The sequence below is a fragment of the Ranitomeya variabilis genome, chromosome 1 (genome assembly GCF_051348905.1).
Source record: "Ranitomeya variabilis isolate aRanVar5 chromosome 1, aRanVar5.hap1, whole genome shotgun sequence".
Classification (NCBI taxonomy): domain Eukaryota; kingdom Metazoa; phylum Chordata; class Amphibia; order Anura; family Dendrobatidae; genus Ranitomeya; species Ranitomeya variabilis.
In genome coordinates, this window is record NC_135232.1 from 431,821,560 (window position 1) to 431,835,441 (window position 13,882).

Consider the following 13,882-nt stretch of genomic DNA (forward strand, 5'->3'; position numbering starts at 1 on the left):
CAGGCCGCGACGTCATCTAAGGACTTTCAAGAGCTCATTCTTATGAGCGGAAGCTGCCGGTTACTTCGGTAAGGTACAGGCTGCGCCGGAGAGGTGAGTATATCAATATTTTTTTTTTTTATTCTTTATTTTACACATTAATATCTATCCCGATACCGATTCCCGATATCACAAAAGTATCGGATCTCGGTATCGGAATTCCGATACCGCAAATATCGGCCGATACCCGATACTTGCGGTATCGGAATGCTCAACACTAATGATAACAATAATTACAAGGAAAAAAAAACAAAGGGTGACAACGCTGACACAACTTAAAATCTACAATGAGGTGGGGGAAATAAAAACTACAGGGGAATGTATTTACAGTGATGTTTTTACATTGATATTATTGACGTTTTTCGAAAGTAGTGGAGGCTTGAGGACAAGGAGAAGCGGGAGACCATGGTCAGTTGTGCTTTTGGTGAGGACACGAAAGTATCTACTGTTTGCAGTTTATGATGCATGGTTGAGTTTAGGTTATGCTGCCTTTCCCGTCACCCTCGCGTTCTCCAAATTTTGGGTGACAGCCAATACTGATTGGTGTTGTTGACACTTCTAGACCCACGCTACAAGGAGAACTTTATATCTCTTATTCCAGAGGCAGACAGGTGTGCTACAAGGTTGTAGGACTATAGGGCCCTTCTTGCTGAATTATTTAAAAAATCCCATCTGAAAACGCTGGCAGAAGAGGTCACAGTTCGTTGGCCAAGTAAGAAGTACAGGTGAGAGAGACACAACTGCAATCCAGCAGAGGCAGTGGAACACTGGCAAAGTTCAGACCCTCTCATCGCCCTGGCCCTGAGGCATGGTGAACTCTCAAAAGGAGTGCAAAGTTTGGGAAAATGCAGAGGGAGTACCTTGCTGACCGTACCATCGTCCTCTGTGCCCTTTAAGTATTGTTCAGCAAAGCTGAACACAGAGCATGAACTCTCTCTCTCTCTGCTGCGCCTGTGCGCTGTACTCACGTTCATGAAGCGCACGGTGCCTCACTCTCTGGTGGTCATTGGGCACGTCTCCTCGCTTTATGGCAGTACCGCTTTTATTGGTGGGAGAAAACGCCTTCATAATACAGAGACAAGTACAACACCGCCCAAGCGTTCACACTCTGCTCCTCAGACTTTCTATGTGCGCAGTGACTGCCTGTAGGCCAGAAATGAGGATGGTGGTAGTAGTAGTGGGAGCAGTTAACACAGTCATGAAGCAGCCATAACAACTTGAAAGAGAAGTATTTTTCACGAGATACCACACTGTTCGATATGTGGCTTGCATTTTTTATTTTTTAAACTAAAACAGTGTACCGAACTAGGGTAACAGACAGGAAATACTGTGTAAAAAAGGCCTAAAATGCGCTAACTTGGAGCACGCACATATATGAGTCCTGTCACAGAAATAACACACTGCCAAATAGGTGGGTTTCTTTTTATGCAAAATAGTGCTGTATATAATTAGAGTATCAGACAGCAAAAAAGTGGTCCACCGGCCAAAAATGCGCTAACTTGGAGCACGCAGATATATCAGGACTGACATGGAAATACCACACTGGCAAATCTGTAGCATTTCAATTTTTTTTATGCTAAATAGCGCTGTATAGAATTTGAGTATCACACAGCCAAAAAATAAGTACACCGGCCTCCAATGACCAAACTTAGAGCACACAGATATATGAGGCCTTTTTCGGTGAATTTAAAACAAAAAAAAAGGGGCACAAGGGTAGCACACACAACTATGCTACGTATGCCTGACAAACTATAATTTTTCAACAGGCCTCAGTCTAACAGAACAGACTGTATTTTTTTTGGGGGGGGGAATTTTGGGGAAAAAAAAATAGGTATATAGACAGTAAATAACCTGCAGCAGCAGCAGGCAGTTATGGAGCTTTGGGAAGGATGCAGTGGGACCAATGGCCTGGCAGACAATCCCTGCACCGTGATTGGGTCTCTAAAGTCCGCCAAAAAGTGGGGTGGAGACTGCAGTTACCGCTCAATAATCCTGGAAATGCTCGCTGCTCGGCGAGTACCCCGAGTACCCCGATACTCGGGCGAGTAACAAGTAGTGGCGAGCACGTTCGCTTATCACTAATTATAGCCCCAAAAGATGCTCCATAGAAACATTTGCCCCATATGCTGCTGCTGCGATTAAAAGAAAAAAATGACATACTGACCTCTTGTCCTGAGCAGGCGGGGACACCGGCAGTTGCGATATTCACCTGTCCCCATTCCACCACAGCGCGCCGCTCTGTCATCCGTCTCTCTGCAGTGACTGTTCAGGCTTAGAGCGGTGCACACACTAAAAACATCATCGCGCCCTGTGACCTGAATGTCACAGCCAGAGGACGCGGAAGATGGAGCGGCGCATGGCGGTGGAACGGGGACAAGTGAATATCGCAATGCTCACCATTCCCCGTTATACTCACCCTCCCGGCGCGGTCCCTGCTTCTCAGATGCGATGGCGCCGGCAGCTTGTTCCTGTGTTCAGCAGTCACTGGTACCGCTCATTAAAGTAATGAATATGTGCTCCACCCCTATGGGAGTGGAGTCACATCCATATTAATTACTTTAATGAGCAGTACCATGTGACCGTTGAACACAGGAAGAGCTGTGGGTGCTGGAGAAGCAGGGATATGCAGAGATGTGCTGGGCGGAGGTGAGTATGATTTGACAGCTGCCGCTCCCCCTCCCCTGCCGACCCCCTGAGACAATGACTTGAGTATAAGCCGAGAGGGGCACTTTCAGCCAAAAAATGGGCTGAAAATCTCAGCTTATACTCGAGTATATACGGTAGCTATAGGATTAGTAATGGATAGGTGTCTTATAGATGCCTCTCCATTACTAATCTGTGGGCTTGATGTCACCGGGCAATGCAAAGGTGACACCAACACCACAAACATTATCTCACTTGTCACCACTACAGGGCAAGTGGGAAGAGCTGGGTAAAGTGCCACAATTGGTGCATCTTTGGATGCATGGGCCTCGCCAGCCTGAGAATACCAAGCCGCAGCTGTCTGCTTTTTCCTTGGCTGGTTAACAAAAATAGGGGGACCCCACACTGGGTTTTTTTGGAGGGGACCCCACTATTTTTGCTAACCATCCAAGGTAGTCAGACTTCTGCGACCAGGTGTTATCAGGCTGGTAAGGTTAATGGATGTTGTATCCTTACCAGCCTGAAATACCAGCCCCAGTAGTCTGCTTTACTCTGGCTGGTTAACAAATATGGGGGGACCCCACGCTATTTTTAAAAAATATATATTTATTTATTAAAAAGGAGGAGACCTCTCTCTGTGCTTTCCTCCACTTCCTGTGTCATGTATGTCCAGCTGTGTCACAAGATTCGCAGTTATGTAAATTAGTACACATGCATAGTAAACTGCGCTCCGCACTTAATACGCATGTGACTAGGAAGATAATGTGGTTTTATCGCATCTAATGAAAGTGTATGGGTAATTTATGCAGCGGAGACTGAGCATCTCCACTACATAAATTGACATGCTGCGGTCAGGAAAGACACTCCAGATGTCCATCTCTGTATAATGCACTCATAGAGGACATGGGATTTCTTGAATTCCCATCCACTTTGCTGTAACAGCTGGACCCTGCAGGTTGGACATTGCGGATGTACGCAGCATCCAACCTGCAGTGTTTACAGACCGTGGGAGCATATCCCAATATATCTGCTAACAGGAAATCACTTTTTTCTCCTTCCCAGAAGCCTATTTTCAATTAGCTTTACTTCAATACAGACGACGATCGTTTCACGCTTACATTGCGCTTCAACCGGTCAACAGGACCTGTTGAAGCGCAATGTAAGCGTGAAACGATCGTCGTCTGTATTTGCTCCACTGTTTTATCTGCCTGCTGTTGGTATGATGATGTCACAATAAAGGATTTTGTTGCACGGGACGGTATGTGCCAATCCACCTTTTCTATGGAGAAACCTGCATATACGCACATGCGACGTGTCTTTATAGACCGCAGCATGTCTATTTATCTTCCAGAGACACACAGCCTCCGCAAGATAAATAGCACTGTTCTATATATAGGATGTGGTGATTCCACATGTGTTCTTTGAACACATGCGGAATCACCGCTTGTACAAAAGCCAGCAGCACTTTGGATGGGGCGGGTGTCCGCTGAGTCCAAAGCGCTCGGAATACGCCACATGGAAACATACCCTAAGAGAGAAATAGGGACATAGAGATAGAGACCTGCTGACCATAAGAGCTTACTCTTTACTGAAAAGAAAGAGAGGAGGACCTTGCTGACCATAAGAGCTTATATTCTCTAGGCGAGCAAGAAAGAGGACTCTGCTAACAATAAGAGCCTACACTCTATAGAAGAAAGACCAGGCCCTGCTAACCATAAAAAGCTTACTTTCTAGAAGAGGAGAGAGCCTTACCCAGTGACTTTGCAAATGGAAAGCGACTCTATCGTATAAATTGTGCTCCAGTGGGAACCACTGATTTTAGATGGCCCAAACACTGACCACTACTGCACAGGGTATGATAATTTCTAAGATCTCATAGCTTCAGGGCATTACGGGGAGGCCCATGTAGCAATATAAAATAACATAAGACTGCTCTCTGCTGCTTCAGTAGAGGTGGGAAATGGTGCTTGATACTTTTTTTCAAACTGCAAAGTGATTCTCAAAATGTTTAAATTCATGTAAAACTATGAATTTCAGGAAATTTGACTTGAGCTCAATCCTTCACAAGTAAATCTGCTAATCTCTACTTGGAAGCTAAAGGCAGTTTAGAGAGTTTTTAAAGATTTGTTTAAAAATTTGAAAACATAGGTAGTTTTCTCAATAAACATCCCCACAACTTCCCAATTTCTGCTAAAAATAGTAAAATGGTCAGTTGCATATTTACAGTGGCATGTAAAAGTTTGGGCAGGCCTGGTCAAAATTAATGTTATTGTGAACAACTAAGAAAGTTGAAGATAAAATATATCCTAAAAGGCCTAATGTTAAAAATAGCAAAAGACTGACCGCCACATCCAAACATAGATAGGTGTGAACATATACATGCATATACATTCAAACAAAAAGCCGCACACTGTGTTAGGGTTGGTGGATTGAACTAATTAAATTTAATAAAGAAGTGCAATCGCAACCCAGGGTCCACCAATCAGAGATGAAAAACTGCAGCTAATGTGAACAATGGCGGAGCACGTGAGCAATTGCTAGCTTGCACTGGGTTACATGTCACTCAGTGAATAGCACACAAAGCTGTGTCACTCGCACTCAGAAACAGAATAGATGTTCTGCTATAGAGCTGTGTCACTCGCCTACAGTAACGAAGCAGATGCTCTGCACTAGAGCTGTGTCACTTGCACACAGTAACAAAGCAGATTTGATGCTGGACACGATCCCTGTTAACCTCACAGGGGATCAAAGCCCACTAATGGGGCAAGTAGCAAATAGTGGTCACACAGTCAGCAACAGCACTCAACCAACTCCTCTCCAGAGGTGCTAGAATTCTAATGGCTAGACGCGAGCCCTGAATCCATACAGACAACCTCCTCTCCGGAGGTGCCGGAAATCTAGTGGCTTACTGCCGACCTTCAGCACATGCTGACAAATACCACACTGTTGCAATGTTTCATTGTCACATGGAAAAAGGTTGATACTAGCGCACCGGCGTGTGCTTCTGAGAGCCTTTTATACGTAAAGCTCAAGTACAGTCTAACAGGACCTTGCCCGTGGACCAATCTGGAGCTGTCACATCACCAGAGTAGCTGACGACCGACCACCAATGGGACATTGCCACATCATGAGCATGCTCAGTAGGGTGAATTCTGGACTTAGACTCCAGAGTGTTTGCTCTTCGCTGCCTATTGCTGGTTACCATAGGCTTGACTGAAAAGCCAGCAGTAACCAGATGAATAGCATGAGCCTGAGCAAGACACTGGGACCGATGTCTATGCTCAGCAGCACTCACAGTGGCCAAAGCTGGATGTAAGACTGCAGATGCAGACAAGGCTTGGGATCTACCCCATGCAGCAGGAGAATCCCAGCGCCTAACACACTAACGCTAAAACATTAAATATGAAATATGAAAATAGAATTGCAATACTGCACTAGAAATATGAAAAATTGAGAATGCTTAGCGCATAAATTGGCCAATTCATGTGTACATGGCAGCCACGATAAGGCGATTCTCATTGCCAGGACCTAATGCCAATTCTCTCTTAGACTGAAGTCTAAATCTCTATGGGAACTTAATGTGAATCCTCTCTTAGACTGAAGTCTATACCTCTATGGAGGGGTAGGATCCTGCTGCAATTAAAAACGCTTGAAGCTAAGGGGTGGAGTGCTCAGTCAGAAGGCTAATGCATACAAATAACAAAAGATTAACTGTTACATCCAAACATAAATAGGTCTGAACAGGTGATTACCTAGAGTTGCCAACTCATATACATTCAAACAAAAAGCAGCAAACTGTAATGCCAAAATATGAAATATGAAAATATAATTGCATTACTGCACTAGAAATATGAAAAATTGAGAACGCTTAGCACATAAATTGATCAATTCATGTGCACCCAGCAGCCACGATAAGTCAATTCTCGTTGCCAGGACCTAATTCCAATCCTCTTTTAGACTGAAGTCTAAATCTCTATGGGAATCTAATGTGAATCCTCTCTTAGACTGAAGTCTATATCTCTATAGAGGGGTAGGATCCTGCTGCAATTATAAATGCCTGAAGCTAAGGGGCAGAGTGCTCAGTCAGAAGGCTAATGGATACAAATAACAAAAGACTGACCATCACATCCAAACATAAATAGGTCTGAACAGGTGCTTACCTTGAGTCGCCAACTCATAATTTCAAACAAAAAGCAGCACAATGTAAAGCTAAAGCATGAAATATGGAATATGAAAATAGAATTGCATTACTGCACTAGAAATATGAAAAATTGAGAATGCTTAGCACATTAATTGACTGATTCACGTGTACCCGACAGCCACGATAAGGCGATTCTCGTTGCCAGGACCTAATTCCAATCCTCTCTTAGACTGAAGTCTGAATCTCCATGGGAACTTAATGTGAATCCTCTCTTATACTGAAGTCTATATCTCTATGGAGTGCTAGGTTCTTGCTGCAATTAAAAATGCCTGAAGCTAAGGGGCTGAGTGCTCAGTCTGAAGCTGTTTCCTGCCAACCCTTAAATGTAGGCTTTACTATGAGAGGTGTCCACATTGACCCATGCATTCAGACATAAGCCTTAGAAAGGTGTTAACACTGGTCAGGAACCCTTCAGACTCAAGAGGTCACCCTTGATGTTGGTTGATGGGCAGACATTCTTTGGCCAAATTTTGTGCAAAGTGTCTCGTGTATTTTTCATGTATTTTTCCTAATGTTCAAAAGCCATTTTTGCTATTCACATTTCATATATTTCACATTGACATGCTTTTACAAGATTGAGTGCAACCATCTTCGTATATTGTACATATAAGTAGCTGTTTTTTCGTATGCACCTGTTTAGACTAGTTTTTGATGTGCAAGCCAGTTTTCTGTTATTTGTAGTCATTATTTAGATTTAAAAAATTACAAAAAGGAAAATGAACCAATGAAAAAGTGTTGGAACCCTTGGAGATTTGTGTGCTGAGATAACTTCGACCAAGGTTTTAGACCTTAATTAGCCTGTTAGGGTTATGGCTTGTTCACTTTCATCATTAGGAAAGACTAGGTTTTGCAAACTTCACAGTTTTATAAAAACCCAGTCTCATCTAACCATTGTAAGATTATGGTAGCATTGTACGCAGTGAAGAGGCAGTGACCCACAAAGTTCCAATACAAAAGTCTCTTTATTGTATTTCCTCACCGCATTAAAGTCCAATTCACACAAATGCATATAACGTCAGTGTATCTTATCAATGTTCAGTTCACACCAGTTCATAGCAATACATATCATATGGCTTTAGATTTACAGTCCCTAAACAGGCCAGACTTCCCTTGTCCAGTTTCCTTGGGCGACCGCACACCATATTAGTCTCTATACACACAGCCTCATATGTTGCAGACACTACACACTCCAGCCCCCTTCAACTAGTTCCCATGGGTGTCCTGCATCACTGTATCACAGTCTCTTACAGTTTCTTTATTCACACTGCCGTACACAGCCCAGGATATCTTCCGGATAGCAGCCGGGCACCATATCCACCTGTTTGCAATTGTTACATAGGCTAGTCCTCTTTTGGGCACAGGACATCCACCTCCGGGCACACGACTGTCCTCATCCGAGACCAGTACCATGGATGACTTGCATCGCTGTATACGCTGCGGGTGCCAGGCTATTCAGTTGCCCTGGGTGCTAGCTCCGCTGTGCCTCCATGCATTCAGCCAGTGCTCTACAGGCCTCTGCTCTGCACACCAGCACACACTAGACTGACACTGAGGTTGCACCTCACACCTGACACACCCATAACCCTTACTAAAGGGCTTTTAACACACACAAACCTGTTGTGAATTCTGCTCTTGGGTTCCCTCCGGTGGTTGTTGGTAGTAATGCAGTTGTCCCTGGGTTGCAATCCTGGGCAGGTGTTCCTGCTGATTGCAGCTCTGACTGGGATATTTAGGTGTGCAGGATTCATTAGCCCTTGCCAGTTGTCCATTGTTCTTGGTGGTTTTGCATCTCTGTCTGGTTCCTCCAGCCCTGCTGCCAAATCAGCAAAGATAAGTGTCTGGTTTTGTTTCTACAGCACACATGCTGTGTGCTTTACAATTCAGTACTATTCAATGTTTTTTCTTGTCCAGCTTAGACTGTGTTTGGATATTTCAGTCTAGTTGGATTCTCAGGAGATGCAGATTTGCATTCCATGTCTTTAGTTAGATGGTGGAATTTTTGTATTATCTGCTGTGGATATTTTTAGGGTTTTGTGGTTAAATATATTTTTATTAAAGAGAAGAGAATTTTACAAGAAAAACAGTAGTTGAAAACTACGTCAATGATCAAAGTACTTTTTCTTATAATATACAATTCGAGAAGAGTAACACAAAAAAACACTCATTCACAAACCTTGCATAAATCTTACAAAAAAGAGAGAAAAAAAAAAAAAATTAGAGGGAGTAAACCCTCAAGAATGACTACGGTATCTTTAACATATAAGCAATGACTCCTTGCCCCCGCAACAGGCGAGGACTTTCATTACCGTAAATAAAGTAAAGCATACCTAAAATCAGTTCGCCCATGTCCCCTAAAGCGAGACATGCACGCAGATGGTATCATTATAAAAGTAACTGGTAAATCATGGTACAGACCTATCACACCGAGCTGGTGGAAGGTGAACAGCTCACCCAGGGGGGAGATAGAAAGAAGAAAAAATAGAGGGGGGAGCCCAATTAGGTGGGGCTCAAGAAAAGATATTTAAAATGAGAACATGAAAAGAAAGGAAGAGTAGCTTAGTAATCGACTGTAGAATAGACAGGTGTATTCAGGTAAACAGGTCAGGGAAACGAGCAGAATCTTTAAATAGAATCCATTCAGTCCAGGTACCTAAGAAGGAAACCCTTGTCTTTGAAAGGTCTGCTTCAATTTCCTCCATCCTAAAGATGGTTTCAAATTCTGAAAACCACTCCACAACATCGGGGGGAACCGGGTCTCGCCATCGGCGGGGGATGACCGTTCTAGCAGCTGCTAGGCAAAATTTAAGGATGTCCTTTTTTTGGGATCTCACCGAACCGGGAATCATGGAGAGCAATGCCATCTCCGGAATACCGGTGATGTGCTTGCCTGTGATCAAACCATAATTTCGGAACACTTGGTCCCAGAATGTTCTAATCAAGGGGCAGTCCCACCAGATATGCAAAAGGGAGCCAATGCCATTTCCACACCTCCAGCAGCAGTTTGAAATTGAGGGAGAAAATTTGTGTAACCTGTCAGGTGTGAGGTACCACCTATATTGCAGTTTATACCCCTTCTCCGAGGCCTCACTGGAACTCGGGAGTTTATGGTTCATCAGGAAGCAACGCTCCCAATCCTCATCCGACAGAGTCCGCCATAAATCCTTCTCCTAAGCAGACTGGAAATAGAGCCTTGCGTCAGAGTCAGGTGTTGAAAAAATTGAGTAGAGGGAAGAGATTCCCCTGCTCGGGGTGTCACCACCGGCAAACAACAGTTCCAAGGGAGAGAGTCTACAGTTCGAACCCCTAGGCAAATTCAAAGAGGCCAGGAAAGACCGGACCTGCAAGTACTCCCACCAAAGAAGTTTAGTGGAGAGAGATTGGGTTTGGAGGGAACAGAGGGTGGGAATCTCGCCACGCTGTAAGATATCACCAACCCGTATGTCATCCTCGTATTTCCATCCCATGAAGGCTTTCCTGTGAATGCCCGGAGGAAATGCCGGGTTGCAAAAAATAGGTGTAAGAAGGCTGGCCCCAGAAGGAGCGGACCCCTTCACCCCACTGCAGTGCCATGCCCTCATAGCCTCTGAGGTTAAGAAGGAAAATCTCCCCCGTTGAAGAGCATATTGCTTTGGGATCCACTGAAGATACTGAAGAGGCAAATCGGACCATTCTTGTTCCAACTCTACCCATTTTTAAAATTTAATTTTATATTTCCAGTCCAAGAGGTGAACTAATATGGCCGCCCTGCAATAGTTTCGGAGGTTGGGTAGACCAACCCCACCAAACTGGCGTGGCCTAGATAAAACCTTGTAACTCACCCTCGGTGTTTTCCCCTTCCAGATAAAACGGGAAATCAAGGACTGTATTTTAATAAAAAACGATTTATGTGGCCAAATGGGAATTGCCTGAAAGATATAAAGAAATCTCGGCAGGATATCCCTCTTTACCACCTGAATCCTACCGAGCCACGACAGCCTCAATGGGCCGTAAGACTCCAGAAGGGATCCCACCTTGTTCAAAATGACCTGATGGTTCAAAGAAAATAATTGAAGAGGATCCGAGGTGAGGTTCACCCCGAGATATGAAATCTGATCCCGTTGCCATCTGAAGGGGAAGGCCTGCTTCAAGGAAGCCACCACGGAAGAAGATAGAGAAATGTTTAGGACCTCAGTTTTGGAGTTATTAATCTTGAAGTTACTTAAATCCCCGAAGGATTCGAACTCCTTCATAAGCACTGGAAAAGAGACGACTGGGTTAGAGACAAAGAGGAGGATGTCATCGGCAAATAGGGCTGTTTTATGGTTAGAGTTTCCAACCTGAATCCCTGAGATGCTGTCATTAACTCGGATAGGCTTAGCCAAATGCTCAATAACTAAAACACATAATAGGGGCGACAACGGGCAGCCTTGTCTAGTACCGTTCTGGATATAAAAACGATCGGACAAAGATCCATTGACTCTAACACGAGCTGAGGGTTTTGAATATAATGACATAATTTTCCCCAGGAAATTGGATTGTAAGCCAATATGGGTCAGGGTCTCCCGTAGAAAATCCCAATGGACTCTATCAAAGGCCTTTTCCGCGTCAATCGACAGAAGACAAAGAGGGGACTTTTGCATCTTGGTCCTCTCAATAAGGAGAAGAGACCGGATAATGCTGTCCCGCGCCTCCCGGCCCTTGACAAAGCCCACCTGATCAATGTCGATAATAGATGGGAGAAGTCCCGACAATCTGTCAGCCAATATCTTAGCAAATAATTTTACATCGACGTTGATCAGGGAGATTGGCCTATAACTCCCGGCCAGTAGGGGATCTTTATTAGGCTTTAGCAGAACAGAAATATGAGCCTCTAGAGACTGGGGGGTAAAACTATTCTCCTCAGAAATCGCATTAAAGGTGAGGACCATTTGGGGAAGCAAGTCAGATAGAAGGGATTTATAGTATAAGGGAGTGAACCCATCCGGCCCAGGACATTTAGAGGTGGACGTGGATTTAACAGCTTCTGACAGCTCCTCAGGGGTTACGTCCTTTTCCAGGACAGCCAAATCCGCCTCAAGGAGGGACGGGACCTTGATCCTTTTCATATAAGATTTAATTTTATTTTTCAACGTGGTGGGATCCAAATCAGCGAACCTGCCCCTAATGTTGTATAGAGATTTATAGAACTTTTGAAAGACCTCTAGGATCTCCTCATTACTATGGACCAGTTGGCCCTTATCATTTTTGAGTGATGAGATAAGGGTGGGACCCGATCTGGGATGAAGCAGTCGTGCTAGAGGGCGCCCACAAACATTAGCTCTTTTGTAGAAAAACCCTTTAGTTCTTTCCTTGTCACCCATAAACCGTCTATCCAGCAGGCCTTTAAGTTCAAGCCTTTTTGTAGTGAGCTCGACCAAAGTCTCAGAGGACCTCGAATTCTTATGCCTGCTTTCCAGGGTCTGAATTTGTGACAACAAAGCGTCTATTTCCTCAGTCTGAAGTTTTTTGATTCTAGCCCCATGTTTGATTAGGGTGCCTCTCATGACGCACTTCAGTGCTTCCCATTTAATTGCCTGGGGTGTGGGATCTGTCGCATGAGTATGGGCAAACGCTGCAATGTCAGATTTCAAATCACTCAAACAGGTTGCGTCTCGTAAAAGGTTGCCATTCAATTTCCATGAGAATTTTTTCATAGCCAGCCCAGGTATCTCCAAGGATAAAAAAATAGGGCAATGATCCGACTGAACCATATTACCAATCCTGGCATCAGGCCTCCAAGATAAGACCCCCCTGCTGACCAGAAAAAGGTCAATTCTGCTGTAGGAGTTATGTGGAGTAGAATAGAAAGTATAATCCTTACCTCTAGGATTGAGGATTCTCCAGACATCTATCAGATGTAGTTTAAGTAAGAATTTTTGTAGGGCTCTCACCTTTTTCGATGGGACCGCCCCCCGACCAGAGGAGGTATCTAGTTTGGGATCAAAGACAAAGTTAAAATCTCCACCTATCACAACCTGGCCCTCCGCAAATGAAGACAGTTTCAACAATAGAGACCTGCAGACCTTAGGCTGTTCCCGGTTCGGGAGATACCAGTTAACAAGGGTCAGGATCCGTTCAGCAACTTTAACTTTCATAAAAATATAGCGTCCCCCTTCATCTATGACCATGTCTATCAATATGATATTTAAATTCTTACAAAAGGCTATTGAGACACCTTTTGTCCTCGATTCGGGGTTGGAACTATGGGACCATCTATCATAAAGTCTACCCCCGATAACTGGTATCCGGTCAGTTCTAAAATGAGTTTCTTGAAGAAAGAGTATCTGAACCCCTAGCTTGTGCATATCTGAAAGTACGTGGCTTCGTTTTTGGGGAGTATTGAAACCCCGTACATTTAGGGACCCAAATTTTAAGGAACCCATTTTTCAATAGAACGTCGAGTACCCAACCGTTAGGCCCCAAAAAGGGGTTATCCTGACACCTGAGAGAATAGAGCAGAAAACAAGACGCAGCAAATTAGAAAAAAAAGATCTTACTGAAGATATGGGGTATAGTCGTTTTACGAATATCACGGTTTGGACCAACCGTATAACCCCGTAACGAGTCGTGTCCTTTCCACTGAAGAAAGGAAGAAAGTCAAAACAATATATAACAAAATAAGTCGTATACCGACGGATTCGATAAACAATATATCTGTATAACACACTATGTTCCCCGGCGAACTACCCTGAGACAAAGAAAATACACAAAATTACCCAGTACAACCAACCGAACCACCAGAGGGGGAGGGAAAGGGAGAAGAAAAAAAGGGGGGGGGAGGGGTAATCAAAGGAGAGGAGAGGGAGGGGGAAGAATAGAAGGGGAAAGGAAGAGAATGGAATAGTGGAGAGGGAAGGGAAAATGACCAAGGGAAAAGAGCAAAGCATATATCATCAACACGGCCATTACTGCCTGAAGCTAGACCAAAGACCTAAAGGTCTACAACCGACTGAACCAAAAATACTGGACGCTTGCATATCA